General features: G+C 48.2%; 54 non-coding genes and 1 pseudogene across 54 annotated transcripts; all 55 read left to right on the forward strand.

Annotated features, from left to right (window-relative positions):
• The first annotated feature begins 167 nt into the window (after positions 1 to 167).
• LOC145808354 (5S ribosomal RNA) lies at positions 168 to 286 on the forward strand. The gene has a single exon (XR_014351817.1). It is a non-coding gene; the product is annotated as a 5S ribosomal RNA (ribosomal RNA).
• A 196-nt stretch (positions 287 to 482) lies between these two features.
• On the forward strand, positions 483 to 601 carry LOC145808355 (5S ribosomal RNA). Its single transcript, XR_014351818.1, has one exon. It is a non-coding gene; the product is annotated as a 5S ribosomal RNA (ribosomal RNA).
• Positions 602 to 799: 198 nt separating this feature from the next.
• Positions 800 to 918, forward strand: LOC145808356 (5S ribosomal RNA). The gene has a single exon (XR_014351819.1). It is a non-coding gene; the product is annotated as a 5S ribosomal RNA (ribosomal RNA).
• Positions 919 to 1,115: 197 nt separating this feature from the next.
• Positions 1,116 to 1,234, forward strand: LOC145808357 (5S ribosomal RNA). Its single transcript, XR_014351820.1, has one exon. It is a non-coding gene; the product is annotated as a 5S ribosomal RNA (ribosomal RNA).
• A 197-nt stretch (positions 1,235 to 1,431) lies between these two features.
• Positions 1,432 to 1,550, forward strand: LOC145808358 (5S ribosomal RNA). Its single transcript, XR_014351821.1, has one exon. It is a non-coding gene; the product is annotated as a 5S ribosomal RNA (ribosomal RNA).
• Positions 1,551 to 1,745: 195 nt separating this feature from the next.
• Positions 1,746 to 1,864, forward strand: LOC145808359 (5S ribosomal RNA). The gene has a single exon (XR_014351822.1). It is a non-coding gene; the product is annotated as a 5S ribosomal RNA (ribosomal RNA).
• Positions 1,865 to 2,063: 199 nt separating this feature from the next.
• On the forward strand, positions 2,064 to 2,182 carry LOC145808360 (5S ribosomal RNA). Its single transcript, XR_014351823.1, has one exon. It is a non-coding gene; the product is annotated as a 5S ribosomal RNA (ribosomal RNA).
• A 194-nt stretch (positions 2,183 to 2,376) lies between these two features.
• LOC145810319 (5S ribosomal RNA) lies at positions 2,377 to 2,495 on the forward strand. Its single transcript, XR_014353894.1, has one exon. It is a non-coding gene; the product is annotated as a 5S ribosomal RNA (ribosomal RNA).
• A 196-nt stretch (positions 2,496 to 2,691) lies between these two features.
• On the forward strand, positions 2,692 to 2,810 carry LOC145808361 (5S ribosomal RNA). The gene has a single exon (XR_014351824.1). It is a non-coding gene; the product is annotated as a 5S ribosomal RNA (ribosomal RNA).
• A 196-nt stretch (positions 2,811 to 3,006) lies between these two features.
• Positions 3,007 to 3,125, forward strand: LOC145809941 (5S ribosomal RNA). The gene has a single exon (XR_014353508.1). It is a non-coding gene; the product is annotated as a 5S ribosomal RNA (ribosomal RNA).
• A 198-nt stretch (positions 3,126 to 3,323) lies between these two features.
• On the forward strand, positions 3,324 to 3,442 carry LOC145808363 (5S ribosomal RNA). Its single transcript, XR_014351826.1, has one exon. It is a non-coding gene; the product is annotated as a 5S ribosomal RNA (ribosomal RNA).
• A 195-nt stretch (positions 3,443 to 3,637) lies between these two features.
• Positions 3,638 to 3,756, forward strand: LOC145809369 (5S ribosomal RNA). The gene has a single exon (XR_014352903.1). It is a non-coding gene; the product is annotated as a 5S ribosomal RNA (ribosomal RNA).
• A 195-nt stretch (positions 3,757 to 3,951) lies between these two features.
• On the forward strand, positions 3,952 to 4,070 carry LOC145808364 (5S ribosomal RNA). Its single transcript, XR_014351827.1, has one exon. It is a non-coding gene; the product is annotated as a 5S ribosomal RNA (ribosomal RNA).
• Positions 4,071 to 4,266: 196 nt separating this feature from the next.
• On the forward strand, positions 4,267 to 4,385 carry LOC145810115 (5S ribosomal RNA). The gene has a single exon (XR_014353681.1). It is a non-coding gene; the product is annotated as a 5S ribosomal RNA (ribosomal RNA).
• A 197-nt stretch (positions 4,386 to 4,582) lies between these two features.
• Positions 4,583 to 4,701, forward strand: LOC145808365 (5S ribosomal RNA). The gene has a single exon (XR_014351828.1). It is a non-coding gene; the product is annotated as a 5S ribosomal RNA (ribosomal RNA).
• A 198-nt stretch (positions 4,702 to 4,899) lies between these two features.
• LOC145809698 (5S ribosomal RNA) lies at positions 4,900 to 5,018 on the forward strand. Its single transcript, XR_014353260.1, has one exon. It is a non-coding gene; the product is annotated as a 5S ribosomal RNA (ribosomal RNA).
• Positions 5,019 to 5,216: 198 nt separating this feature from the next.
• Positions 5,217 to 5,335, forward strand: LOC145808366 (5S ribosomal RNA). Its single transcript, XR_014351829.1, has one exon. It is a non-coding gene; the product is annotated as a 5S ribosomal RNA (ribosomal RNA).
• A 196-nt stretch (positions 5,336 to 5,531) lies between these two features.
• On the forward strand, positions 5,532 to 5,650 carry LOC145808367 (5S ribosomal RNA). The gene has a single exon (XR_014351830.1). It is a non-coding gene; the product is annotated as a 5S ribosomal RNA (ribosomal RNA).
• A 198-nt stretch (positions 5,651 to 5,848) lies between these two features.
• On the forward strand, positions 5,849 to 5,967 carry LOC145808368 (5S ribosomal RNA). The gene has a single exon (XR_014351831.1). It is a non-coding gene; the product is annotated as a 5S ribosomal RNA (ribosomal RNA).
• Positions 5,968 to 6,166: 199 nt separating this feature from the next.
• On the forward strand, positions 6,167 to 6,285 carry LOC145810389 (5S ribosomal RNA). The gene has a single exon (XR_014353959.1). It is a non-coding gene; the product is annotated as a 5S ribosomal RNA (ribosomal RNA).
• Positions 6,286 to 6,481: 196 nt separating this feature from the next.
• On the forward strand, positions 6,482 to 6,600 carry LOC145808369 (5S ribosomal RNA). Its single transcript, XR_014351832.1, has one exon. It is a non-coding gene; the product is annotated as a 5S ribosomal RNA (ribosomal RNA).
• Positions 6,601 to 6,798: 198 nt separating this feature from the next.
• Positions 6,799 to 6,917, forward strand: LOC145809638 (5S ribosomal RNA). The gene has a single exon (XR_014353199.1). It is a non-coding gene; the product is annotated as a 5S ribosomal RNA (ribosomal RNA).
• Positions 6,918 to 7,111: 194 nt separating this feature from the next.
• Positions 7,112 to 7,230, forward strand: LOC145808370 (5S ribosomal RNA). Its single transcript, XR_014351833.1, has one exon. It is a non-coding gene; the product is annotated as a 5S ribosomal RNA (ribosomal RNA).
• Positions 7,231 to 7,425: 195 nt separating this feature from the next.
• LOC145810323 (5S ribosomal RNA) lies at positions 7,426 to 7,544 on the forward strand. Its single transcript, XR_014353898.1, has one exon. It is a non-coding gene; the product is annotated as a 5S ribosomal RNA (ribosomal RNA).
• Positions 7,545 to 7,743: 199 nt separating this feature from the next.
• LOC145808371 (5S ribosomal RNA) lies at positions 7,744 to 7,862 on the forward strand. The gene has a single exon (XR_014351834.1). It is a non-coding gene; the product is annotated as a 5S ribosomal RNA (ribosomal RNA).
• A 195-nt stretch (positions 7,863 to 8,057) lies between these two features.
• On the forward strand, positions 8,058 to 8,176 carry LOC145809129 (5S ribosomal RNA). Its single transcript, XR_014352623.1, has one exon. It is a non-coding gene; the product is annotated as a 5S ribosomal RNA (ribosomal RNA).
• Positions 8,177 to 8,373: 197 nt separating this feature from the next.
• LOC145810143 (5S ribosomal RNA) lies at positions 8,374 to 8,492 on the forward strand. Its single transcript, XR_014353709.1, has one exon. It is a non-coding gene; the product is annotated as a 5S ribosomal RNA (ribosomal RNA).
• A 196-nt stretch (positions 8,493 to 8,688) lies between these two features.
• Positions 8,689 to 8,807, forward strand: LOC145808372 (5S ribosomal RNA). Its single transcript, XR_014351835.1, has one exon. It is a non-coding gene; the product is annotated as a 5S ribosomal RNA (ribosomal RNA).
• Positions 8,808 to 9,005: 198 nt separating this feature from the next.
• LOC145808374 (5S ribosomal RNA) lies at positions 9,006 to 9,124 on the forward strand. The gene has a single exon (XR_014351837.1). It is a non-coding gene; the product is annotated as a 5S ribosomal RNA (ribosomal RNA).
• Positions 9,125 to 9,321: 197 nt separating this feature from the next.
• Positions 9,322 to 9,440, forward strand: LOC145809608 (5S ribosomal RNA). The gene has a single exon (XR_014353169.1). It is a non-coding gene; the product is annotated as a 5S ribosomal RNA (ribosomal RNA).
• Positions 9,441 to 9,640: 200 nt separating this feature from the next.
• Positions 9,641 to 9,759, forward strand: LOC145808375 (5S ribosomal RNA). Its single transcript, XR_014351838.1, has one exon. It is a non-coding gene; the product is annotated as a 5S ribosomal RNA (ribosomal RNA).
• A 199-nt stretch (positions 9,760 to 9,958) lies between these two features.
• LOC145808376 (5S ribosomal RNA) lies at positions 9,959 to 10,077 on the forward strand. Its single transcript, XR_014351839.1, has one exon. It is a non-coding gene; the product is annotated as a 5S ribosomal RNA (ribosomal RNA).
• A 195-nt stretch (positions 10,078 to 10,272) lies between these two features.
• LOC145809436 (5S ribosomal RNA) lies at positions 10,273 to 10,391 on the forward strand. The gene has a single exon (XR_014352984.1). It is a non-coding gene; the product is annotated as a 5S ribosomal RNA (ribosomal RNA).
• Positions 10,392 to 10,590: 199 nt separating this feature from the next.
• LOC145808377 (5S ribosomal RNA) lies at positions 10,591 to 10,709 on the forward strand. Its single transcript, XR_014351840.1, has one exon. It is a non-coding gene; the product is annotated as a 5S ribosomal RNA (ribosomal RNA).
• Positions 10,710 to 10,904: 195 nt separating this feature from the next.
• LOC145810320 (5S ribosomal RNA) lies at positions 10,905 to 11,023 on the forward strand. Its single transcript, XR_014353895.1, has one exon. It is a non-coding gene; the product is annotated as a 5S ribosomal RNA (ribosomal RNA).
• A 198-nt stretch (positions 11,024 to 11,221) lies between these two features.
• LOC145808378 (5S ribosomal RNA) lies at positions 11,222 to 11,340 on the forward strand. Its single transcript, XR_014351841.1, has one exon. It is a non-coding gene; the product is annotated as a 5S ribosomal RNA (ribosomal RNA).
• A 195-nt stretch (positions 11,341 to 11,535) lies between these two features.
• LOC145809942 (5S ribosomal RNA) lies at positions 11,536 to 11,654 on the forward strand. Its single transcript, XR_014353509.1, has one exon. It is a non-coding gene; the product is annotated as a 5S ribosomal RNA (ribosomal RNA).
• Positions 11,655 to 11,850: 196 nt separating this feature from the next.
• Positions 11,851 to 11,992, forward strand: LOC145811185 (5S ribosomal RNA; annotated as a pseudogene).
• A 196-nt stretch (positions 11,993 to 12,188) lies between these two features.
• Positions 12,189 to 12,307, forward strand: LOC145808379 (5S ribosomal RNA). Its single transcript, XR_014351842.1, has one exon. It is a non-coding gene; the product is annotated as a 5S ribosomal RNA (ribosomal RNA).
• A 196-nt stretch (positions 12,308 to 12,503) lies between these two features.
• Positions 12,504 to 12,622, forward strand: LOC145810321 (5S ribosomal RNA). Its single transcript, XR_014353896.1, has one exon. It is a non-coding gene; the product is annotated as a 5S ribosomal RNA (ribosomal RNA).
• Positions 12,623 to 12,820: 198 nt separating this feature from the next.
• LOC145808380 (5S ribosomal RNA) lies at positions 12,821 to 12,939 on the forward strand. Its single transcript, XR_014351843.1, has one exon. It is a non-coding gene; the product is annotated as a 5S ribosomal RNA (ribosomal RNA).
• A 198-nt stretch (positions 12,940 to 13,137) lies between these two features.
• Positions 13,138 to 13,256, forward strand: LOC145810116 (5S ribosomal RNA). Its single transcript, XR_014353682.1, has one exon. It is a non-coding gene; the product is annotated as a 5S ribosomal RNA (ribosomal RNA).
• A 197-nt stretch (positions 13,257 to 13,453) lies between these two features.
• On the forward strand, positions 13,454 to 13,572 carry LOC145808381 (5S ribosomal RNA). Its single transcript, XR_014351844.1, has one exon. It is a non-coding gene; the product is annotated as a 5S ribosomal RNA (ribosomal RNA).
• Positions 13,573 to 13,771: 199 nt separating this feature from the next.
• Positions 13,772 to 13,890, forward strand: LOC145809699 (5S ribosomal RNA). The gene has a single exon (XR_014353261.1). It is a non-coding gene; the product is annotated as a 5S ribosomal RNA (ribosomal RNA).
• Positions 13,891 to 14,089: 199 nt separating this feature from the next.
• LOC145808382 (5S ribosomal RNA) lies at positions 14,090 to 14,208 on the forward strand. Its single transcript, XR_014351845.1, has one exon. It is a non-coding gene; the product is annotated as a 5S ribosomal RNA (ribosomal RNA).
• Positions 14,209 to 14,404: 196 nt separating this feature from the next.
• LOC145809303 (5S ribosomal RNA) lies at positions 14,405 to 14,523 on the forward strand. The gene has a single exon (XR_014352824.1). It is a non-coding gene; the product is annotated as a 5S ribosomal RNA (ribosomal RNA).
• A 198-nt stretch (positions 14,524 to 14,721) lies between these two features.
• LOC145810117 (5S ribosomal RNA) lies at positions 14,722 to 14,840 on the forward strand. The gene has a single exon (XR_014353683.1). It is a non-coding gene; the product is annotated as a 5S ribosomal RNA (ribosomal RNA).
• A 197-nt stretch (positions 14,841 to 15,037) lies between these two features.
• LOC145808383 (5S ribosomal RNA) lies at positions 15,038 to 15,156 on the forward strand. Its single transcript, XR_014351846.1, has one exon. It is a non-coding gene; the product is annotated as a 5S ribosomal RNA (ribosomal RNA).
• A 199-nt stretch (positions 15,157 to 15,355) lies between these two features.
• Positions 15,356 to 15,474, forward strand: LOC145809609 (5S ribosomal RNA). Its single transcript, XR_014353170.1, has one exon. It is a non-coding gene; the product is annotated as a 5S ribosomal RNA (ribosomal RNA).
• A 196-nt stretch (positions 15,475 to 15,670) lies between these two features.
• Positions 15,671 to 15,789, forward strand: LOC145809030 (5S ribosomal RNA). The gene has a single exon (XR_014352524.1). It is a non-coding gene; the product is annotated as a 5S ribosomal RNA (ribosomal RNA).
• Positions 15,790 to 15,986: 197 nt separating this feature from the next.
• LOC145809304 (5S ribosomal RNA) lies at positions 15,987 to 16,105 on the forward strand. The gene has a single exon (XR_014352825.1). It is a non-coding gene; the product is annotated as a 5S ribosomal RNA (ribosomal RNA).
• A 199-nt stretch (positions 16,106 to 16,304) lies between these two features.
• Positions 16,305 to 16,423, forward strand: LOC145808385 (5S ribosomal RNA). The gene has a single exon (XR_014351848.1). It is a non-coding gene; the product is annotated as a 5S ribosomal RNA (ribosomal RNA).
• A 194-nt stretch (positions 16,424 to 16,617) lies between these two features.
• On the forward strand, positions 16,618 to 16,736 carry LOC145809462 (5S ribosomal RNA). The gene has a single exon (XR_014353015.1). It is a non-coding gene; the product is annotated as a 5S ribosomal RNA (ribosomal RNA).
• Positions 16,737 to 16,936: 200 nt separating this feature from the next.
• LOC145811127 (5S ribosomal RNA) lies at positions 16,937 to 17,055 on the forward strand. Its single transcript, XR_014354678.1, has one exon. It is a non-coding gene; the product is annotated as a 5S ribosomal RNA (ribosomal RNA).
• Positions 17,056 to 17,254: 199 nt separating this feature from the next.
• On the forward strand, positions 17,255 to 17,373 carry LOC145808386 (5S ribosomal RNA). Its single transcript, XR_014351849.1, has one exon. It is a non-coding gene; the product is annotated as a 5S ribosomal RNA (ribosomal RNA).
• The last annotated feature ends 18 nt before the right edge of the window (positions 17,374 to 17,391 follow it).

Raw genomic sequence — 17,391 nt, forward strand, 5'->3', positions numbered from 1 at the left:
CTTTTTTTTTCCCCGGACAGCCTGTCCGATTTTTAGCCCATTCAATCGCCTTCGCCTCCTTTTCGACAATTTCTCCCTTTTAAACCATTTCCAGATTATCCTGTTCCATTCAATTTCATTTTTTTCCCCGTCTACTGCTTAAAACAATAAAGTCGCGGTTAATCTTCGGGTGCGATCATACCAGCACTAATGCACCGGATCCCATCAGAACTCCGCAGTTAAGCGTGCTTGGGCGAGAGTAGTACTAGGATGGGTGACCCCCTGGGAAGTCCTCGTGTTGCACCCCTTTTGTCCCTTTTTCCACCACCCCCCCCTTTTTTTTTTTCCCCGGACAGCCTGTCCGATTTTTAGCCCATTCAATCGCCTTCGCCTCCTTTTCGACAATTTCTCCCTTTTAAACCATTTCCAGATTATCCTGTTCCACTCAATTTCATTTTTTTCCCCGTCTACTGCTTAAAACAATAAAGTCGCGGTTAATCTTCGGGTGCGATCATACCAGCACTAATGCACCGGATCCCATCAGAACTCCGCAGTTAAGCGTGCTTGGGCGAGAGTAGTACTAGGATGGGTGACCCCCTGGGAAGTCCTCGTGTTGCACCCCTTTTGTCCCTTTTTCCACCACCCCCCCCCCTTTTTTTTTTTCCCCGGACAGCCTGTCCGATTTTTAGCCCATTCAATCGCCTTCGCCTCCTTTTCGACAATTTCTCCCTTTTAAACCATTTCCAGATTATCCTGTTCCATTCAATTTCATTTTTTTCCCCGTCTACTGCTTAAAACAATAAAGTCGCGGTTAATCTTCGGGTGCGATCATACCAGCACTAATGCACCGGATCCCATCAGAACTCCGCAGTTAAGCGTGCTTGGGCGAGAGTAGTACTAGGATGGGTGACCCCCTGGGAAGTCCTCGTGTTGCACCCCTTTTGTCCCTTTTTCCACCACCCCCCCCCCTTTTTTTTTTCCCCGGACAGCCTGTCCGATTTTTAGCCCATTCAATCGCCTTCGCCTCCTTTTCGACAATTTCTCCCATTTAAACCATTTCCAGATTATCCTGTTCCATTCAATTTCATTTTTTTCCCCGTCTACTGCTTAAAACAATAAAGTCGCGGTTAATCTTCGGGTGCGATCATACCAGCACTAATGCACCGGATCCCATCAGAACTCCGCAGTTAAGCGTGCTTGGGCGAGAGTAGTACTAGGATGGGTGACCCCCTGGGAAGTCCTCGTGTTGCACCCCTTTTGTCCCTTTTTCCACCACCCCCCCCCTTTTTTTTTTTCCCCGGACAGCCTGTCCGATTTTTAGCCCATTCAATCGCCTTCGCCTCCTTTTCGACAATTTCTCCCTTTTAAACCATTTCCAGATTATCCTGTTCCATTCAATTTCATTTTTTTCCCCGTCTACTGCTTAAAACAATAAAGTCGCGGTTAATCTTCGGGTGCGATCATACCAGCACTAATGCACCGGATCCCATCAGAACTCCGCAGTTAAGCGTGCTTGGGCGAGAGTAGTACTAGGATGGGTGACCCCCTGGGAAGTCCTCGTGTTGCACCCCTTTTGTCCCTTTTTCCACCACCCCCCCCCTTTTTTTTTTCCCCGGACAGCCTGTCCGATTTTTAGCCCATTCAATCACCTTCGCCTCCTTTTCGACAATTTCTCCCTTTTAAACCATTTCCAGATTATCCTGTTCCATTCATTTTCATTTTTTCCCCGTCTACTGCTTAAAACAATAAAGTCGCGGTTAATCTTCGGGTGCGATCATACCAGCACTAATGCACCGGATCCCATCAGAACTCCGCAGTTAAGCGTGCTTGGGCGAGAGTAGTACTAGGATGGGTGACCCCCTGGGAAGTCCTCGTGTTGCACCCCTTTTGTCCCTTTTTCCACCACCCCCCCCCCCCTTTTTTTTTTCCCCGGACAGCCTGTCCGATTTTTAGCCCATTCAATCGCCTTCGCCTCCTTTTCGACAATTTCTCCCATTTAAACCATTTCCAGATTATCCTGTTCCATTCAATTTCATTTTTTTCCCCGTCTACTGCTTAAAACAATAAAGTCGCGGTTAATCTTCGGGTGCGATCATACCAGCACTAATGCACCGGATCCCATCAGAACTCCGCAGTTAAGCGTGCTTGGGCGAGAGTAGTACTAGGATGGGTGACCCCCTGGGAAGTCCTCGTGTTGCACCCCTTTTGTCCCTTTTTCCACCACCCCCCCTTTTTTTTTTCCCCGGACAGCCTGTCCGATTTTTAGCCCATTCAATCGCCTTCGCCTCCTTTTCGACAATTTCTCCCTTTTAAACCATTTCCAGATTATCCTGTTCCATTCAATTTCATTTTTTTCCCCGTCTACTGCTTAAAACAATAAAGTCGCGGTTAATCTTCGGGTGCGATCATACCAGCACTAATGCACCGGATCCCATCAGAACTCCGCAGTTAAGCGTGCTTGGGCGAGAGTAGTACTATGATGGATGACCCCCTAGGAAGTCCTCGTGTTGCACCCCTTTTGTCCCTTTTTCCACCACCCCCCCCCTTTTTTTTTTCCCCGGACAGCCTGTCCGATTTTTAGCCCATTCAATCGCCTTCGCCTCCTTTTCGACAATTTCTCCCTTTTAAACCATTTCCAGATTATCCTGTTCCATTCAATTTCATTTTTTTCCCCGTCTACTGCTTAAAACAATAAAGTCGCGGTTAATCTTCGGGTGCGATCATACCAGCACTAATGCACCGGATCCCATCAGAACTCCGCAGTTAAGCGTGCTTGGGCGAGAGTAGTACTAGGATGGGTGACCCCCTGGGAAGTCCTCGTGTTGCACCCCTTTTGTCCCTTTTTCCACCACCCCCCCCCCTTTTTTTTTTCCCCGGACAGCCTGTCCGATTTTTAGCCCATTCAATCGCCTTCGCCTCCTTTTCGACAATTTCTCCCTTTTAAACCATTTCCAGATTATCCTGTTCCATTCAATTTCATTTTTTCCCCGTCTACTGCTTAAAACAATAAAGTCGCGGTTAATCTTCGGGTGCGATCATACCAGCATTAATGCACCGGATCCCATCAGAACTCCGCAGTTAAGCGTGCTTGGGCGAGAGTAGTACTAGGATGGGTGACCCCCTGGGAAGTCCTCGTGTTGCAACCCTTTTGTCCCTTTTTCCACCACCCCCCCCCCCTTTTTTTTTTCCCCGGACAGCCTGTCCGATTTTTAGCCCATTCAATCGCCTTCGCCTCCTTTTCGACAATTTCTCCCTTTTAAACCATTTCCAGATTATCCTGTTCCATTCAATTTCATTTTTTTCCCCGTCTACTGCTTAAAACAATAAAGTCGCGGTTAATATTCGGGTGCGATCATACCAGCACTAATGCACCGGATCCCATCAGAACTCCGCAGTTAAGCGTGCTTGGGCGAGAGTAGTACTAGGATGGGTGACCCCCTGGGAAGTCCTCGTGTTGCACCCCTTTTGTCCCTTTTTCCACCACCCCCCCCTTTTTTTTTTCCCCGGACAGCCTGTCCGATTTTTTGCCCATTCAATCGCCTTCGCCTCCTTTTCGACAATTTCTTCCTTTTAAACCATTTCCAGATTATCCTGTTCCATTCAATTTCATTTTTTTCCCCGTCTACTGCTTAAAACAATAAAGTCGCGGTTAATCTTCGAGTGCGATCATACCAGCACTAATGCACCGGATCCCATCAGAACTCCGCAGTTAAGCGTGCTTGGGCGAGAGTAGTACTAGGATGGGTGACCCCCTGGGAAGTCCTCGTGTTGCACCCCTTTTGTCCCTTTTTCCACCACCCCCCCCTTTTTTTTTTCCCCGGACAGCCTGTCCGATTTTTAGCCCATTCAATCGCCTTCGCCTCCTTTTCGACAATTTCTCCCTTTTAAACCATTTCCAGATTATCCTGTTCCATTCAATTTCATTTTTTTCCCCGTCTACTGCTTAAAACAATAAAGTCGCGGTTAATCTTCGGGTGCGATCATACCAGCACTAATGCACCGGATCCCATCAGAACTCCGCAGTTAAGCGTGCTTGGGCGAGAGTAGTACTAGGATGGGTGACCCCCTGGGAAGTCCTCGTGTTGCACCCCTTTTGTCCCTTTTTCCACCACCCCCCCCCTTTTTTTTTTCCCCGGACAGCCTGTCCGATTTTTAGCCCATTCAATCGCCTTCGCCTCCTTTTCGACAATTTCTCCCTTTTAAACCATTTCCAGATTATCCTGTTCCATTCAATTTCATTTTTTTCCCCGTCTACTGCTTAAAACAATAAAGTCGCGGTTAATCTTCGGGTGCGATCATACCAGCACTAATGCACCGGATCCCATCAGAACTCCGCACTTAAGCGTGCTTGGGCGAGAGTAGTACTAGGATGGGTGACCCCCTGGGAAGTCCTCGTGTTGCACCCCTTTTGTCCCTTTTTCCACCACCCCCCCCTCTTTTTTTTTTCCCCGGACAGCCTGTCCGATTTTTAGCCCATCCAATCGCCTTCGCCTCCTTTTCGACAATTTCTCCCTTTTAAACCATTTCCAGATTATCCTGTTCCATTCAATTTCATTTTTTTCCCCGTCTACTGCTTAAAACAATAAAGTCGCGGTTAATCTTCGGGTGCGATCATACCAGCACTAATGCACCGGATCCCATCAGAACTCCGCAGTTAAGCGTGCTTGGGCGAGAGTAGTACTAGGATGGGTGACCCCCTGGGAAGTCCTCGTGTTGCACCCCTTTTGTCCCTTTTTCCACCACCCCCCCCCCCTTTTTTTTTTCCCCGGACAGCCTGTCCGATTTTTAGCCCATTCAATCGCCTTCGCCTCCTTTTCGACAATTTCTTCCTTTTAAACCATTTCCAGATTATCCTGTTCCATTCAATTTCATTTTTTTCCCCGTCTACTGCTTAAAACAATAAAGTCGCGGTTAATCTTCGGGTGCGATCATACCGGCACTAATGCATCGGATCCCATCAGAACTCCGCAGTTAAGCGTGCTTGGGCGAGAGTAGTACTAGGATGGGTGACCCCCTGGGAAGTCCTCGTGTTGCACCCCTTTTGTCCCTTTTTCCACCACCCCCCCCCCCTTTTTTTTTTCCCCGGACAGCCTGTCCGATTTTTAGCCCATTCAATCGCCTTCGCCTCCTTTTCGACAATTTCTCCCTTTTAAACCATTTCCAGATTATCCTGTTCCATTCAATTTCATTTTTTTCCCCGTCTACTGCTTAAAACAATAAAGTCGCGGTTAATCTTCGGGTGCGATCATACCAGCACTAATGCACCGGATCCCATCAGAACTCCGCAGTTAAGCGTGCTTGGGCGAGAGTAGTACTAGGATGGGTGACCCCCTGGGAAGTCCTCGTGTTGCACCCCTTTTGTCCCTTTTTCCACCACCCCCCCCCTTTTTTTTTTTCCCGGACAGCCTGTCCGATTTTTAGCCCATTCAATCGCCTTCGCCTCCTTTTCGACAATTTCTCCCTTTTAAACCATTTCCAGATTATCCTGTTCCATTCAATTTCATTTTTTTCCCCGTCTACTGCTTAAAACAATAAAGTCGCGGTTAATCTTCGGGTGCGATCATACCAGCACTAATGCACCGGATCCCATCAGAACTCCGCAGTTAAGCGTGCTTGGGCGAGAGTAGTACTAGGATGGGTGACCCCCTGGGAAGTCCTCGTGTTGCACCCCTTTTGTCCCTTTTTCCACCACCCCCCCCCCCTTTTTTTTTTCCCCGGACAGCCTGTCCGATTTTTAGCCCATTCAATCGCCTTCGCCTCCTTTTCGACAATTTCTCCCTTTTAAACCATTTCCAGATTATCCTGTTCCATTCAATTTCATTTTTTTCCCCGTCTACTGCTTAAAAGAATAAAGTCGCGGTTAATCTTCGGGTGCGATCATACCAGCACTAATGCACCGGATCCCATCAGAACTCCGCAGTTAAGCGTGCTTGGGCGAGAGTAGTACTAGGATGGGTGACCCCCTGGGAAGTCCTCGTGTTGCACCCCTTTTGTCCCTTTTTCCACCACCCCCCCCCCCCTTTTTTTTTTCCCCGGACAGCCTGTCCGATTTTTAGCCCATTCAATCGCCTTCGCCTCCTTTTCGACAATTTCTCCCTTTTAAACCATTTCCAGATTATCCTGTTCCATTCAATTTCATTTTTTTCCCCGTCTACTGCTTAAAACAATAAAGTCGCGGTTAATCTTCGGGTGCGATCATACCAGCACTAATGCACCGGATCCCATCAGAACTCCGCAGTTAAGCGTGCTTGGGCGGGAGTAGTACTAGGATGGGTGACCCCCTGGGCAGTACTCGTGTTGCACCCCTTTTGTCCCTTTTTCCACCACCCCCCCCCCTTTTTTTTTCCCCGGACAGCCTGTCCGATTTTTAGCCCATTCAATCGCCTTCGCCTCCTTTTCGACAATTTCTCCCTTTTAAACCATTTCCAGATTATCCTGTTCCATTCAATTTCATTTTTTTCCCCGTCTACTGCTTAAAACAATAAAGTCGCGGTTAATCTTCGGGTGCGATCATACCAGCACTAATGCACCGGATCCCATCAGAACTCCGCAGTTAAGCGTGCTTGGGCGAGAGTAGTACTAGGATGGGTGACCCCCTGGGAAGTCCTCGTGTTGCACCCCTTTTGTCCCTTTTTCCACCACCCCCCCCCCTTTTTTTTTTTCCCCGGACAGCCTGTCCGATTTTTAGCCCATTCAATCGCCTTCGCCTCCTTTTCGACAATTTCTCCCTTTTAAACCATTTCCAGATTATCCTGTTCCATTCAATTTCATTTTTTTCCCCGTCTACTGCTTAAAACAATAAAGTCGCGGTTAATCTTCGGGTGCGATCATACCAGCACTAATGCACCGGATCCCATCAGAACTTCGCAGTTAAGCGTGCTTGGGCGAGAGTAGTACTAGGATGGGTGACCCCCTGGGAAGTCCTCGTGTTGCACCCCTTTTGTCCCTTTTTCCACCCCCCCCCCTTTTTTTTTTCCCCGGACAGCCTGTCCGATTTTTAGCCCATTCAATCGCCTTCGCCTCCTTTTCGACAATTTCTCCCTTTTAAACCATTTCCAGATTATCCTGTTCCATTCAATTTCATTTTTTTCCCCGTCTACTGCTTAAAACAATAAAGTCGCGGTTAATCTTCGGGTGCGATCATACCAGCACTAATGCACCGGATCCCATCAGAACTCCGCAGTTAAGCGTGCTTGGGCGAGAGTAGTACTAGGATGGGTGACCCCCTGGGAAGTCCTCGTGTTGCACCCCTTTTGTCCCTTTTTCCACCACCCCCCCCTTTTTTTTTTCCCCGGACAGCCTGTCCGATTTTTAGCCCATTCAATCGCCTTCGCCTCCTTTTCGACAATTTCTCCCATTTAAACCATTTCCAGATTATCCTGTTCCATTCAATTTCATTTTTTTCCCCGTCTACTGCTTAAAACAATAAAGTCGCGGTTAATCTTCGGGTGCGATCATACCAGCACTAATGCACCGGATCCCATCAGAACTCCGCAGTTAAGCGTGCTTGGGCGAGAGTAGTACTAGGATGGGTGACCCCCTGGCAAGTCCTCGTGTTGCACCCCTTTTGTCCCTTTTTCCACCACCCCCCCCCCTTTTTTTTTTTTCCCCGGACAGCCTGTCCGATTTTTAGCCCATTCAATCGCCTTCGCCTCCTTTTCGACAATTTCTCCCTTTTAAACCATTTCCAGATTATCCTGTTCCATTCAATTTCATTTTTTTCCCCGTCTACTGCTTAAAACAATAAAGTCGCGGTTAATCTTCGGGTGCGATCATACCAGCACTAATGCACCGGATCCCATCAGAACTCCGCAGTTAAGCGTGCTTGGGCGAGAGTAGTACTAGGATGGGTGACCCCCTGGGAAGTCCTCGTGTTGCACCCCTTTTGTCCCTTTTTCCACCACCCCCCCCTTTTTTTTTTCCCCGGACAGCCTGTCCGATTTTTAGCCCATTCAATCGCCTTCGCCTCCTTTTCGACAATTTCTCCCTTTTAAACCATTTCCAGATTATCCTGTTCCATTCAATTTCATTTTTTTCCCCGTCTACTGCTTAAAACAATAAAGTCGCGGTTAATCTTCGGGTGCGATCATACCAGCACTAATGCACCGGATCCCATCAGAACTCCGCAGTTAAGCGTGCTTGGGCGAGAGTAGTACTAGGATGGGTGACCCCCTGGGAAGTCCTCGTGTTGCATCCCTTTTGTCCCTTTTTCCACCACCCCCCCCCCTTTTTTTTTTCCCCGGACAGCCTGTCCGATTTTTAGCCCATTCAATCGCCTTCGCCTCCTTTTCGACAATTTCTCCCTTTTAAACCATTTCCAGATTATCCTGTTCCATTCAATTTCATTTTTTTCCCCGTCTACTGCTTAAAACAATAAAGTCGCGGTTAATCTTCGGGTGCGATCATACCAGCACTAATGCACCGGATCCCATCAGAACTCCGCAGTTAAGCGTGCTTGGGCGAGAGTAGTACTAGGATGGGTGACCTCCTGGGCAGTACTCGTGTTGCACCCCTTTTGTCCCTTTTTCCACCACCCCCCCCCCTTTTTTTTTCCCCGGACAGCCTGTCCGATTTTTAGCCCATTCAATCGCCTTCGCCTCCTTTTCGACAATTTCTCCCTTTTAAACCATTTCCAGATTATCCTGTTCCATTCAATTTCATTTTTTTCCCCGTCTACTGCTTAAAACAATAAAGTCGCGGTTAATCTTCGGGTGCGATCATACCAGCACTAATGCACCGGATCCCATCAGAACTCCGCAGTTAAGCGTGCTTGGGCGAGAGTAGTACTAGGATGGGTGACCCCCTGGGAAGTCCTCGTGTTGCACCCCTTTTGTCCCTTTTTCCACCACCCCCCCCCCTTTTTTTTTTTCCCCGGACAGCCTGTCCGATTTTTAGCCCATTCAATCGCCTTCGCCTCCTTTTCGACAATTTCTCCCTTTTAAACCATTTCCAGATTATCCTGTTCCACTCAATTTCATTTTTTTCCCCGTCTACTGCTTAAAACAATAAAGTCGCGGTTAATCTTCGGGTGCGATCATACCAGCACTAATGCACCGGATCCCATCAGAACTCCGCAGTTAAGCGTGCTTGGGCGAGAGTAGTACTAGGATGGGTGACCCCCTGGGAAGTCCTCGTGTTGCACCCCTTTTGTCCCTTTTTCCACCACCCCCCCCCCTTTTTTTTTTCCCCGGACAGCCTGTCCGATTTTTAGCCCATTCAATCACCTTCGCCTCCTTTTCGACAATTTCTCCCTTTTAAACCATTTCCAGATTATCCTGTTCCATTCATTTTCATTTTTTTCCCCGTCTACTGCTTAAAACAATAAAGTCGCGGTTAATCTTCGGGTGCGATCATACCAGCACTAATGCATCGGATCCCATCAGAACTCCGCAGTTAAGCGTGCTTGGGCGAGAGTAGTACTAGGATGGGTGACCCCCTGGGAAGTCCTCGTGTTGCACCCCTTTTGTCCCTTTTTCCACCACCCCCCCCCCCCCTTTTTTTTTTCCCCGGACAGCCTGTCCGATTTTTAGCCCATTCAATCGCCTTCGCCTCCTTTTCGACAATTTCTCCCATTTAAACCATTTCCAGATTATCCTGTTCCATTCAATTTCATTTTTTTCCCCGTCTACTGCATAAAACAATAAAGTCGCGGTTAATCTTCGGGTGCGATCATACCAGCACTAATGCACCGGATCCCATCAGAACTCCGCAGTTAAGCGTGCTTGGGCGAGAGTAGTACTAGGATGGGTGACCCCCTGGGAAGTCCTCGTGTTGCACCCCTTTTGTCCCTTTTTCCACCACCCCCCCCCCTTTTTTTTTTTTCCCCGGACAGCCTGTCCGATTTTTAGCCCATTCAATCGCCTTCGCCTCCTTTTCGACAATTTCTCCCTTTTAAACCATTTCCAGATTATCCTGTTCCATTCAATTTCATTTTTTTCCCCGTCTACTGCTTAAAACAATAAAGTCGCGGTTAATCTTCGGGTGCGATCATACCAGCACTAATGCACCGGATCCCATCAGAACTCCGCAGTTAAGCGTGCTTGGGCGAGAGTAGTACTAGGATGGGTGACCCCCTGGGAAGTCCTCGTGTTGCACCCCTTTTGTCCCTTTTTCCACCACCCCCCCCCTTTTTTTTTTCCCCGGACAGCCTGTCCGATTTTTAGCCCATTCAATCACCTTCGCCTCCTTTTCGACAATTTCTCCCTTTTAAACCATTTCCAGATTATCCTGTTCCATTCATTTTCATTTTTTCCCCGTCTACTGCTTAAAACAATAAAGTCGCGGTTAATCTTCGGATGCGATCATACCAGCACTAATGCACCGGATCCCATCAGAACTCCGCAGTTAAGCGTGCTTGGGCGAGAGTAGTACTAGGATGGGTGACCCCCTGGGAAGTCCTCGTGTTGCACCCCTTTTGTCCCTTTTTCCACCACCCCCCCCCCCCTTTTTTTTTTCCCCGGACAGCCTGTCCGATTTTTAGCCCATTCAATCGCCTTCGCCTCCTTTTCGACAATTTCTCCCATTTAAACCATTTCCAGATTATCCTGTTCCATTCAATTTCATTTTTTTCCCCGTCTACTGCTTAAAACAATAAAGTCGCGGTTAATCTTCGGGTGCGATCATACCAGCACTAATGCACCGGATCCCATCAGAACTCCGCAGTTAAGCGTGCTTGGGCGAGAGTAGTACTAGGATGGGTGACCCCCTGGGAAGTCCTCGTGTTGCACCCCTTTTGTCCCTTTTTCCACCACCCCCCCCTTTTTTTTTTCCCCGGACAGCCTGTCCGATTTTTAGCCCATTCAATCGCCTTCGCCTCCTTTTCGACAATTTCTCCCTTTTAAACCATTTCCAGATTATCCTGTTCCATTCAATTTCATTTTTTTCCCCGTCTACTGCTTAAAACAATAAAGTCGCGGTTAATCTTCGGGTGCGATCATACCAGCACTAATGCACCGGATCCCATCAGAACTCCGCAGTTAAGCGTGCTTGGGCGAGAGTAGTACTATGATGGATGACCCCCTAGGAAGTCCTCGTGTTGCACCCCTTTTGTCCCTTTTTCCACCACCCCCCCCCCCTTTTTTTTTTCCCCGGACAGCCTGTCCGATTTTTAGCCCATTCAATCGCCTTCGCCTCCTTTTCGACAATTTCTCCCTTTTAAACCATTTCCAGATTATCCTGTTCCATTCAATTTCATTTTTTTCCCCGTCTACTGCTTAAAACAATAAAGTCGCGGTTAATCTTCGGGTGCGATCATACCAGCACTAATGCACCGGATCCCATCAGAACTCCGCAGTTAAGCGTGCTTGGGCGAGAGTAGTACTAGGATGGGTGACCCCCTGGGAAGTCCTCGTGTTGCACCCCTTTTGTCCCTTTTTCCACCACCCCCCCCCTTTTTTTTTTCCCCGGACAGCCTGTCCGATTTTTAGCCCATTCAATCGCCTTCGCCTCCTTTTCGACAATTTCTCCCTTTTAAACCATTTCCAGATTATCCTGTTCCATTCAATTTCATTTTTTCCCCGTCTACTGCTTAAAACAATAAAGTCGCGGTTAATCTTCGGGTGCGATCATACCAGCATTAATGCACCGGATCCCATCAGAACTCCGCAGTTAAGCGTGCTTGGGCGAGAGTAGTACTAGGATGGGTGACCCCCTGGGAAGTCCTCGTGTTGCAACCCTTTTGTCCCTTTTTCCACCACCCCCCCCCTTTTTTTTTTCCCCGGACAGCCTGTCCGATTTTTAGCCCATTCAATCGCCTTCGCCTCCTTTTCGACAATTTCTCCCTTTTAAACCATTTCCAGATTATCCTGTTCCATTCAATTTCATTTTTTTCCCCGTCTACTGCTTAAAACAATAAAGTCGCGGTTAATATTCGGGTGCGATCATACCAGCACTAATGCACCGGATCCCATCAGAACTCCGCAGTTAAGCGTGCTTGGGCGAGAGTAGTACTAGTGCTTGGGCGAGAGTAGTACTAGGATGGGTGACCCCCTGGGAAGTCCTCGTGTTGCACCCCTTTTGTCCCTTTTTCCACCACCCCCCCCCTTTTTTTTTTCCCCGGACAGCCTGTCCGATTTTTAGCCCATTCAATCGCCTTCGCCTCCTTTTCGACAATTTCTTCCTTTTAAACCATTTCCAGATTATCCTGTTCCATTCAATTTCATTTTTTTCCCCGTCTACTGCTTAAAACAATAAAGTCGCGGTTAATCTTCGGGTGCGATCATACCAGCACTAATGCACCGGATCCCATCAGAACTCCGCAGTTAAGCGTGCTTGGGCGAGAGTAGTACTAGGATGGGTGACCCCCTGGGAAGTCCTCGTGTTGCACCCCTTTTGTCCCTTTTTCCACCACCCCCCCCTTTTTTTTTTTCCCCGGACAGCCTGTCCGATTTTTAGCCCATTCAATCGCCTTCGCCTCCTTTTCGACAATTTCTCCCTTTTAAACCATTTCCAGATTATCCTGTTCCATTCAATTTCATTTTTTTCCCCGTCTACTGCTTAAAACAATAAAGTCGCGGTTAATCTTCGGGTGCGATCATACCAGCACTAATGCACCGGATCCCATCAGAACTCCGCAGTTAAGCGTGCTTGGGCGAGAGTAGTACTATGATGGATGACCCCCTAGGAAGTCCTCGTGTTGCACCCCTTTTGTCCCTTTTTCCACCACCCCCCCCCCCTTTTTTTTTTCCCCGGACAGCCTGTCCGATTTTTAGCCCATTCAATCGCCTTCGCCTCCTTTTCGACAATTTCTCCCTTTTAAACCATTTCCAGATTATCCTGTTCCATTCAATTTCATTTTTTTCCCCGTCTACTGCTTAAAACAATAAAGTCGCGGTTAATCTTCGGGTGCGATCATACCAGCACTAATGCACCGGATCCCATCAGAACTCCGCAGTTAAGCGTGCTTGGGCGAGAGTAGTACTAGGATGGGTGACCCCCTGGGAAGTCCTCGTGTTGCACCCCTTTTGTCCCTTTTTCCACCACCCCCCCCCCCTTTTTTTTTTCCCCGGACAGCCTGTCCGATTTTTAGCCCATTCAATCGCCTTCGCCTCCTTTTCGACAATTTCTCCCTTTTAAACCATTTCCAGATTATCCTGTTCCATTCAATTTCATTTTTTTCCCCGTCTACTGCTTAAAACAATAAAGTCGCGGTTAATCTTCGGGTGCGATCATACCAGCACTAATGCACCGGATCCCATCAGAACTCCGCACTTAAGCGTGCTTGGGCGAGAGTAGTACTAGGATGGGTGACCCCCTGGGAAGTCCTCGTGTTGCACCCCTTTTGTCCCTTTTTCCACCACCCCCCCCCCTTTTTTTTTTCCCCGGACAGCCTGTCCGATTTTTAGCCCATCCAATCGCCTTCGCCTCCTTTTCGACAATTTCTCCCTTTTAAACCATTTCCAGATTATCCTGTTCCATTCAATTTCATTTTTTTCCCCGTCTACTGCTTAAAACAATAAAGTCGCGGTTAATCTTCGGGTGCGATCATACCAGCACTAATGCACCGGATCCCATCAGAACTCCGCAGTTAAGCGTGCTTGGGCGAGAGTAGTACTAGGATGGGTGACCCCCTGGGAAGTCCTCGTGTTGCACCCCTTTTGTCCCTTTTTCCACCACCCCCCCCCCCCTTTTTTTTTTCCCCGGACAGCCTGTCCGATTTTTAGCCCATTCAATCGCCTTCGCCTCCTTTTCGACAATTTCTTCCTTTTAAACCATTTCCAGATTATCCTGTTCCATTCAATTTCATTTTTTTCCCCGTCTACTGCTTAAAACAATAAAGTCGCGGTTAATCTTCGGGTGCGATCATACCGGCACTAATGCATCGGATCCCATCAGAACTCCGCAGTTAAGCGTGCTTGGGCGAGAGTAGTACTAGGATGGGTGACCCCCTGGGAAGTCCTCGTGTTGCACCCCTTTTGTCCCTTTTTCCACCACCCCCCCCCCCTTTTTTTTTTTCCCCGGACAGCCTGTCCGATTTTTAGCCCATTCAATCGCCTTCGCCTCCTTTTCGACAATTTCTCCCTTTTAAACCATTTCCAGATTATCCTGTTCCATTCAATTTCATTTTTTTCCCCGTCTACTGCTTAAAACAATAAAGTCGCGGTTAATCTTCGGGTGCGATCATACCAGCACTAATGCACCGGATCCCATCAGAACTCCGCAGTTAAGCGTGCTTGGGCGAGAGTAGTACTAGGATGGGTGACCCCCTGGGAAGTCCTCGTGTTGCACCCCTTTTGTCCCTTTTTCCACCACCCCCCCCCTTTTTTTTTTCCCCGGACAGCCTGTCCGATTTTTAGCCCATTCAATCGCCTTCGCCTCCTTTTCGACAATTTCTCCCTTTTAAACCATTTCCAGATTATCCTGTTCCATTCAATTTCATTTTTTTCCCCGTCTACTGCTTAAAACAATAAAGTCGCGGTTAATCTTCGGGTGCGATCATACCAGCACTAATGCACCGGATCCCATCAGAACTCCGCAGTTAAGCGTGCTTGGACGAGAGTAGTACTAGGATGGGTGACCCCCTGGGAAGTCCTCGTGTTGCACCCCTTTTGTCCCTTTTTCCACCACCCCCCCCCCCCTTTTTTTTTCCCCGGACAGCCTGTCCGATTTTTAGCCCATTCAATCGCCTTCGCCTCCTTTTCGACAATTTCTCCCTTTTAAACCATTTCCAGATTATCCTGTTCCATTCAATTTCATTTTTTTCCCCGTCTACTGCTTAAAACAATAAAGTCGCGGTTAATCTTCGGGTGCGATCATACCAGCACTAATGCACCGGATCCCATCAGAACTCCGCACTTAAGCGTGCTTGGGCGAGAGTAGTACTAGGATGGGTGACCCCCTGGGAAGTCCTCGTGTTGCACCCCTTTTGTCCCTTTTTCCACCACCCCCCCCCCTTTTTTTTTTCCCCGGACAGCCTGTCCGATTTTTAGCCCATCCAATCGCCTTCGCCTCCTTTTCGACAATTTCTCCCGTTTAAACCATTTCCAGATTATCCTGTTCCATTCAATTTCATTTTTTTCCCCGTCTACTGCTTAAAACAATAAAGTCGCGGTTAATCTTCGGGTGCGATCATACCAGCACTAATGCACCGGATCCCATCAGAACTCCGCAGTTAAGCGTGCTTGGGCGAGAGTAGTACTAGGATGGGTGACCCCCTGGGAAGTCCTCGTGTTGCACCCCTTTTGTCCCTTTTTCCACCACCCCCCCCCCCCTTTTTTTTTTCCCCGGACAGCCTGTCCGATTTTTAGCCCATTCAATCGCCTTCGCCTCCTTTTCGACAATTTCTTCCTTTTAAACCATTTCCAGATTATCCTGTTCCATTCAATTTCATTTTTTTCCCCGTCTACTGCTTAAAACAATAAAGTCGCGGTTAATCTTCGGGTGCGATCATACCAGCACTAATGCATCGGATCCCATCAGAACTCCGCAGTTAAGCGTGCTTGGGCGAGAGTAGTACTAGGATGGGTGACCCCCTGGGAAGTCCTCGTGTTGCACCCCTTTTGTCCCTTTTTCCACCACCCCCCCCCTTTTTTTTTTCCCCGGACAGCCTGTCCGATTTTTAGCCCATTCAATCGCCTTCGCCTCCTTTTCGACAATTTCTCCCTTTTAAACCATTTCCAGATTATCCTGTTCCATTCAATTTCATTTTTTTCCCCGTCTACTGCTTAAAACAATAAAGTCGCGGTTAATCTTCGGGTGCGATCATACCAGCACTAATGCACCGGATCCCATCAGAACTCCGCAGTTAAGCGTGCTTGGGCGAGAGTAGTACTAGGATGGGTGACCCCATGGGAAGTCCTCGTGTTGCACCCCTTTTGTCCCTTTTTCCACCACCCCCCCCCCTTTTTTTTTTCCCCGGACAGCCTGTCCGATTTTTAGCCCATTCAATCGCCTTCGCCTCCTTTTCGACAATTTCTCCCTTTTAAACCATTTCCAGATTATCCTGTTCCATTCAATTTCATTTTTTTCCCCGTCTACTGCTTAAAACAATAAAGTCGCGGTTAATCTTCGGGTGCGATCATACCAGCACTAATGCACCGGATCCCATCAGAACTCCGCAGTTAAGCGTGCTTGGACGAGAGTAGTACTAGGATGGGTGACCCCCTGGGAAGTCCTCGTGTTGCACCCCTTTTGTCCCTTTTTCCACCACCCCCCCCCCCCTTTTTTTTTTCCCCGGACAGCCTGTCCGATTTTTACCCCATCCAATCGCCTTCGCCTCCTTTTCGACAATTTCTCCCTTTTAAACCATTTCCAGATTATCCTGTTCCATTCAATTTCATTTTTTTCCCCGTCTACTGCTTAAAACAATAAAGTCGCGGTTAATCTTCGGGTGCGATCATACCAGCACTAATGCACCGGATCCCATCAGAACTCCGCAGTTAAGCGTGCTTGGGCGAGAGTAGTACTAGGATGGGTGACCCCCTGGGAAGTCCTCGTGTTGCACCCCTTTTGTCCCTTTTTCCACCACCCCCCCTTTTTTTTTTCCCCGGACAGCCTGTCCGATTTTTAGCCCATTCAATCGCCTTCGCCTCCTTTTCGACAATTTCTCCCATTTAAACCATTTCCAGATTATCCTGTTCCATTCAATTTCAGTTTTTTCCCCGTCTACTGCTTAAAACAATAAAGTCGCGGTTAATCTTCGGGTGCGATCATACCAGCACTAATGCACCGGATCCCATCAGAACTCCGCAGTTAAGCGTGCTTGGGCGAGAGTAGTACTAGGATGGGTGACCCCCTTGGAAGTCCTCGTGTTGCACCCCTTTTGTCCCTTTTTCCACCACCCCCCCCCCCTTTTTTTTTTTTCCCCGGACAGCCTGTCCGATTTTTAGCCCATTCAATCGCCTTCGCCTCCTTTTCGACAATTTCTCCCTTTTAAACCATTTCCAGATTATCCTGTTCCATTCAATTTCATTTTTTTCCCCGTCTACTGCTTAAAACAATAAAGTCGCGGTTAATCTTCGGGTGCGATCATACCAGCATTAATGCACCGGATCCCATCAGAACTCCGCAGTTAAGCGTGCTTGCGCGAGAGTAGTACTAGGATGGGTGACCCCCTGGGAAGTCCTCGTGTTGCAACCCTTTTGTCCCTTTTTCCACCACCCCCCCCCCCCTTTTTTTTTTCCCCGGACAGCCTGTCCGATTTTTAGCCCATTCAATCGCCTTCGCCTCCTTTTCGACAATTTCTCCCTTTTAAACCATTTCCAGATTATCCTGTTCCATTCAATTTCATTTTTTTCCCCGTCTACTGCTTAAAACAATAAAGTCGCGGTTAATATTCGGGTGCGATCATACCAGCACTAATGCACCGGATCCCATCAGAACTCCGCAGTTAAGCGTGCTTGGGCGAGAGTAGTACTAGGATGGGTGACCCCCTGGGAAGTCCTCGTGTTGCACCCCTTTTGTCCCTTTTTCCAC

The sequence above is a fragment of the Camellia sinensis genome, chromosome 14, assembly GCF_055761805.1.
Source record: "Camellia sinensis isolate YWXY chromosome 14, ASM5576180v1, whole genome shotgun sequence".
NCBI classification, from domain to species: domain Eukaryota; kingdom Viridiplantae; phylum Streptophyta; class Magnoliopsida; order Ericales; family Theaceae; genus Camellia; species Camellia sinensis.